The sequence below is a fragment of the Nicotiana tabacum genome, chromosome 20 (genome assembly GCF_000715075.1).
Source record: "Nicotiana tabacum cultivar K326 chromosome 20, ASM71507v2, whole genome shotgun sequence".
Lineage (NCBI taxonomy): Eukaryota > Viridiplantae > Streptophyta > Magnoliopsida > Solanales > Solanaceae > Nicotiana > Nicotiana tabacum.
This window is the reverse complement of record NC_134099.1, coordinates 40429748-40437200: the sequence shown is the minus strand read 5'-3', so window position 1 is coordinate 40437200 and position 7453 is coordinate 40429748. Positions and strand designations below refer to the sequence as shown.

Genomic DNA, 7453 nt, shown 5'->3' with positions numbered 1-7453 from the left:
CTGATTTCAGGATTTCCATAAATTTTTGTGCTCCTTTAATTTTTAAAGCCCCGATACTGTCACAACTCGAACAGCACATGCGCTGTAGCTTCGCTCCTTTGTAAGTTATAAAGAATTGTGCCAAATCAAGAAGCTTAAACCAATCCCACTTGTTTGCACTCATAAAGTGCTTTGTTGGAGATATAAGGATTAATACATAAAATAATTTTTATTTAATGAATAATTATAAAAAAAACAGACAATATTTTAGCTATTTATAAAGTTGTGTAACTCCAACAAATACACTTAGAACCTGTTTGGAAAGTCATCTTGGAAATGGATTTGAGTGTAATTGAGTGTGATTACATAGTTTGAAATGTTTGTTTGGCCAAGTAATTACTTGGTCAACATGAAATTTGGTGTAATTGGAGGGGTGTAATTACACTATCCAATTCTCAAGGGGGAGGTGAGAAATGGTGGTAATTACACTGTGTAATTACAAAGTTGCCTTTTAGTTTCTTTCTTTTTTGTTTTTATTTTAATTTATTTTCTTTATAATTTTTTATTTCTATTATTTTAATATTTTAATTTTATTTTTATTTTTACATTTTAATTTCTTTTGTAATTTTAAAATATATTTTTCTTTGTACATTATTTATCTTTTATTTCCCGACCTTTACTTTTTGTGATTCCATGTAATTGCTTATATTTTATTATTCTAGTTTTTGAAACTACACCTCCTAATATTAAAAATAATGAGTCATTAACAAACTTAGCATATAATGAGTGATGCAATTAAAGTAAAATTTCATTGTTGAATGTGGTTATAAATTTATTATGTTTTCTAATCTTAAGTTGTAGTGGAACTTACTATTATTATGTTGGAATTTGACATATGTTAAACTATTTTTTTTTTTTGAATTTTGAAATTGTGTTATATCATGGTTCCAATTACTCGTTTTAGTAGTATTGGCTCACGTTGCATGTTGTTCATTTTTTAGTTAAAACTGATAGATTAGTTTTGTCAAACATTTGAATAATGTCATGACATTATAATTATAAATTTTAATTTATTTTATCAAACATGAATTCCATGATGTTCTCACAAAATGTATATTTTTAATTTTTGTAAGTATCTAAACTAATTAAATTCTATTTATTTAGAATATATATAATAATTATTTTTACAATATTAGTTATAAATATATGATTACTAATTAATGTATATTCACGAAAAATATACATCTTAAATACAAAATATAATATCATTTATACTTATAAAAATTTACAAGCATATATTTATTATATTAACTTTTAAGTTTTGATAATTACTTCATTTAAAATTTAATCTAACTGTGTAATTATACTTGTGCAACCAAACAGTAAACTTGTAATTACACTGTAATTGCACTATAACAAACAAACAGGTCTTTTTAATTACACAACTGTGTAATTACTAGGTTGTGTAATTACTACCCTAGTAATTACACCAATTCCAATTACCCGGTGGCTTTCTAAATAGACCCTTAAGTATGACATCTTTTAATCATGTTCAGCTTTCAAAAAATTTATAGTCCAACACGACGATATTAGTAAATACTATAAAAGAAAAAAAACATGGCTAATAAATGATTATTTTGTTATTATTCCTTACTTGTGAACTTCTTTACTAGGGCTGAAGTGTCATTCCTTTCTTTCATTTCTTTCTCTCAACCTAACTCTTCCTTCTTTATGCAATGTATAGAAGATCATTCAACAATAAAATTTTCCAACTTAGTATAAGTACTCCTTCGTCCCCAAATAAGTGTTATTTTTGCTTTTTGAAATTCAACTTGGCTAAAATTACTTGGATTAGATCAAGTCAAAAAAATTAAAATTAAAATTTGGATATTCAAAAATTATACCAAATTATTATAACTTTTTCCACCCCAATTTATGAGTTGGTGTTTGTTTTTAAATATGAAAGTAAGATACTTTTTCTGAACAGACTAAAAAAATAAAGTATGACACATAAAATGAGACAAAGGGAGTATAAGTTAGAATCCTTCTCCCGTGAATATGATAAAAATATATATTTTTAAAATATTGTTCAATGTTCATATATAGTTTAATTCAAGAAGCAAAAAGTGACACATAATTTTAAACTAAGGGAATAGTTAAAAATTGAGATTATTAGACGATGAAAATTTGAAATAAAATTACCTTTGAATGTTCCTTAGAAAATTTGAAGGTTAAAATTACCTTTAACCTTGAATATAATGTTTCTTAGAAAATTGAACTACTTTAACCTTGAATATAATGTTTCTTAGAAAATTGAACTACTTTAACCTATGTTCCTTAAAGAAGTGAACTAGCAAGTAGTCGGTGAATAACCGAGGTGTGTGCAAGAAGACCATCTTGAATAACACCATAGTTAAAAAAAAATTCAAATAATAATATATAAAAAAATTGTTAAATAAGTTTAACATGTACCTTAATTCTTATCAAGGTTTGGGGAGTCGCAGCCACTACAAACCTCCTCATCCATTCAAAACTCTGGAAAAACTACGTCCCCTTTCCTAATAACCTCAAATTAATTAGTCCCAAATATTTTCACCATTTTCATGAAGGACTTTCTAATAGCCATCTGCTTAGTTGCAGCCATATCTCTAATCTACTTCACTGCTAATTTCTCCAATACGTCGAAGTTGTTTAGCTATTCAGTTTTTGGTGAACATGAAAATAACACCGATGAAACAAACATATCCCACATTCTGTTTGGCATTGCAGGGTCCGCTGAAACATGGAAGAATCGCTCGCGTTACTCTGAACTCTGGTGGAAGCCAAATGTAACGCGAGGATTCGTGTGGCTTGACGAGACGCCCCCGGCTCCGGGAAATGAGCCCTGGCCGGAGACTTTCCCACCCTATAGGGTCTCCCAAGACACTTCCGCATTCAAGTACACTTGCTCGCACGGTAACAGGTTAGCAATGGTGGAGCCACCTTAGTCCTTTCGCTAAAAAATACATTGTATAAATAGGTTTATTTATTTACATATAGTATACTATATGTTAAATCCTCTTAGCTTGTTTATTTGCCTACTTCCTTATCTTGTGGCACCTCTGAGTGAAATTCCTGTCTCCGCTACTGCAGGTGCTGTGAGGATTGCAAGGGTTGTTAAGGAGAGTTTTGAACTAGGCTTCAAGAATGTGACGTGGTTCGTCATGGGAGATGATGATACAGTTTTCTTTACAGAGAATTTGGTTACAGTTTTGGCTAAATATGATCACAATCAAATGTATAATATTGGTGGGAATTCTGAAAGTGTGGAGCAGGACGTAATATGTTCTTACAGTATGGCTTATGGCGGAGGCGGCTTTGCTATTAGCTATCCTCTCGCTGCGGAGCTCGTGAAGATTTTAGATGATTGCATTAATCGCTACCATTACTTGTATGCTTCTGATCAGAAGGTTGGTGGGTGTATGGATGAGATTGGCATTCCTCTTACGAAAGAACTCGGCTTTCATCAGGTATATATATGTTTGAAATCACATCTAAAGTTGGACCCTTTTAACCTTGATACTCTAAAGTCTAAACACCAGCCATTTTTCGTTTTTGAGACGGAGGAAGTACTGTTTTAAAGTTAATTTGCTTAAATCAGAATTATAACACACAAATAATCAAGTGTGAATAAATTATTTCAGTACCCTATTCTTATGTACTCCAGTATTCATTGTGGAAGGGTAGGAAAAGAGCAATTACTATATATATACTCTTATATAGAAACTGAAAAATTCACTTCAACATGTTTGTTATAGATGGATATAACAGGAAGCCCGCGAGGGTTTTTGGCAGCACATCCCCTGGCGCCGTTAGTGTCACTGCACCATTTGGACTTGGTACATCCTCTAATTCCATTATGAGCCAAGTTGAATCAGTGAAGAAGGTGACTGAGGCTTATAAAAAGGACACGAGTCGGGCGTTGCAACAGAGTTTGTGCTATGACCTACATAGAAACTGGTCAGTATCAGTGTCATGGCGATACTCAGTTCAATTATATCCATGGTTAATGAATGTTAGGGAATTGGTGACTCCAATACGAACGTTCCAAACATTTAATGGGTTTGAAGAGCCATTTACATTCAGTACACGGCCAGACTATGTAGAACCGTGTAAGAGGCCTATAGAGTACTACTTGGATCAAGTTACTGACATACGCAATGGTTAAACCTTGACCAGTTATAATAGGGTTGCTGATATTAACAAGCAATGCGAGAACGCACATTATAGACCAGCATTAGCAGTCCGCATGGTTAATGTCAAGGCGTCTATTCTATTTCCCCAAGTATGGAGACAGGTAAATTTCTACTCCCTCCGTTTTATTTTATGTGAATGTATTTCATCCGACACATAGTTTTAAAAGAAAATAAAGGCTTTGTATCATTCTTTTTGAAATAGACTAAAAAGAAAGGAAAATTCTATAAAATGGGACAAAGGGATATTACTGGGGTAAAATGATAAGTTTAAAGTTAAACTGTTCTATGTAAAATGATAAGTTTGAAGTTAAACTATTCTGAAATATAGTACTGTGTTAATTTTTTTAAAATATACTAAAAAATGAAATAGTTCCCATACAATGGAACTGAGGAAGTACTCAATTTTGATGAAATCTTTTTTATTATATTTACTAATTTACTAACCTTATAAAAAACAGGTGCCACGTCGGCAATGCTGCGAAGTGATCAATGGCGAAGATGGTATTGGGAGCGTCTTACATATCAGAATCAGAGGATGCAATCAATGGGAATCAATAACGCCGCCCTTTTATGACAAGTATGGAGAATTTGCCGACTTTCAAAGAATGGTTTGATAAATGAATTTGGCTAAAAATAATATTTCAATAGCTATTGGGGGAGGGAATTGAAATCCTGCTTATAACCAATTGTATGGAATTTGTCTGCTCCATTCTCCCCCTCGATTGTGACCTATGTTTTTCGTTAATAAGTAGCTAGGCTGGAAAAAAAAAATCTATGAGTATGTAGTAGTAGATTTTTATTGTAATGCAACAACCCTACTTAGATGGTGTATTTTTTTACCATAAAGCATTCACAATTCTGATATATCTTTGTTCAGTACCTTAAATTTCTAATTTTATTGTCAAGAAAAGAGCAACACATAATGAGAGATCTCTTATGTAGACGCAGAGATTGAAGTGTAGAGATCTTTGATTCCAATCAAAATTAAATTCTATCGTCCTTTGGCTTTGGTAAGTCAATTTCAAGTCAGCTCTTTGCTATATCTTGTCCATTGCAAGTGGGGTTCCAATTACCTTTTTATTTTATTTTATATATATTTAAAACCACCATTTGTGGTGATTAGGCATAGCCTAATCTATGTATTGATTGTAAAAATAACATAGCCGGTGTACTGGTTTTTTGTCCAAGCCACCCTGCTAAATAAGAACTATGAATAATTCATTCTTGTATAAAAAGGTCCCTGTGACAGCATACATGGGATTAGGTAGCAAGATCTTTCTTATTACAGCACAATCCACAAAAAAGGAATTGTGTATAGAGAGGAAGTCGCAGCTAAGAAATAAAAAAGGTTGGGAAACTTCTAAGATCCTTAGTTACAAGGAGAGTAGTGTACATATGCCCGAACCAAAAATTTCAAGCTTAATTAACCATTATCAAAAGTAAAGGCCTTCCTTTGAGCTCGTATTCTGAAATTTGGGATTCTTTCTATGTCATTCTTCAACCAGTTTTTAGCCCCATTAGGTAGGGTCAAATCTTGTGTGAACATATTTTGCTTTTGTCTTCCACCAAAATTAGCTAAATAATCTGCATGATATATATGCTTGTGTGAAGTTGCCTTGTTTCTTCAATATGTTGATCTGGCTTGTGATATGTAGAATATGTCTATTGACATTATTTTGATTATTAATATGTTGATGATGATCATAGAGTCAGATTCAATATCCACATTCCTGAATCCATTTGTAATGCATCATTGGATTCCATAAAGAATAGCTTTGGATTCAGCTACATTATTAGAGCATTCTCCATAGTATTCTGAGTATCTCTTATAACACCACCTCCTCCTGCATTTCTTGGATTTCCTTTGCTGCACTCATCAGTGTTCAATTTGAATCTAGCAGGGCTAGGCTTACTACACCTAAGACTTTTGATGTTGATCCTGGGTTTGAGTGTTTCAATATATAGAAGAGTGTTGCCCCATTGATGTTGTAGTTTTACTAGAGGAAATTGGGAGGTCAACAATATTTAAATTTGATAAATAATCCTGTTGATGATGTTACCTGAAAAGCTTTTGATGTAATCATACTTGTTACTACATCTGGCTTTCCAGATTTCTCAATAAATGAACAGAGGTAGACAACAAATAAGAACTGTATGAACTCTATTCTTTGTCTTGCTTAGCCACCATGTAATAAGAGTATCTCTTATTCCTCCTTGTCTGATAGTAATACTACATCAATTGGAGAAGTATTTCCAAACCGTGTTAGTCAGCTCTCCTTCTTTGAACAGATGATCCACACTCTCCATGTTTTCTGCTTTGCAACTAATGCACTTTGAGGGCCCATGAACTTTAAATCTTTGCAATGCTTCATCAGTAGGAAGTTTATTGTCCATTAACCTGAGCATGAAAAAAGAGATCTCGTTAGGTTTTGTTTTTTTGCCAGATCTTGGAGGCAGTAAAAGTAAGACTTCTAGTCTTTCTTATTACTTGCCAAGCAGATTTAGTAGTAAAAAGACCACTTTGATTTGGGGTCCAAATAGGAAAATTAGTAGTATTATATTTCAAAATCTCAATGACAGCAATACAACTAACAATGTAGTTTGGAAGAACAATATGCAATTTGGTAAAATTCCAAGCCTCATTACTGATGAAATCAGAAACTCTAATCTTTTTTGAATGATAAGTATTTGAAAAAATTGAGCAAGAGGCCTAGAGCCAAGCTAGTTATCCCACCAAAGTGAAATATCACCTTTGGCGATTTTCCAAATAATAAAATTTTCACAATGATTTTTGAAATCAAGAACTCTTTTCCAAATATGAGATTGTCTGGAAGCCCATTTTTTTGGAGAAAGGGTGTGCTCTTGGACAAAAAAAAAAAATTCAAGAAATTCTTTCCAAAGAGAATTCTAAAATTCCACCATACTTTGGCTCCAAGGGCATGAATGTTATCTTGGATGGATCTAAAGCCAACCCCACCTCCTAAAGTAGGGAAGCATAGTTTCCACCAAGCAATCCAATGCATTTTCTTTTTACCCTCCCCATCACTCTAGAAAAAATTAGCCATAAGCTGTTTAATTTGCTTAATGGTAGTTTTGGGGAGTAGGATTATAGAAAGAATATGTAAGGGAATGGGAAAAAAATAATTTTAATAAGAATAACCCTACCTCCATGAGCTAGCATCGTATCTTGCCAACCCTGCATTCTGTTAGCAACCTTAGAAACTAAGTTTCCAAAGTAG

At 32.6% G+C, this 7453-nt stretch overlaps 1 pseudogene; it reads left to right on the top strand.

Annotated features, from left to right (window-relative positions):
• Window positions 1-2445: 2445 nt before the first annotated feature.
• LOC107779310 (uncharacterized) lies at window positions 2446-4828 on the top strand (annotated as a pseudogene).
• Window positions 4829-7453: the final 2625 nt, after the last annotated feature.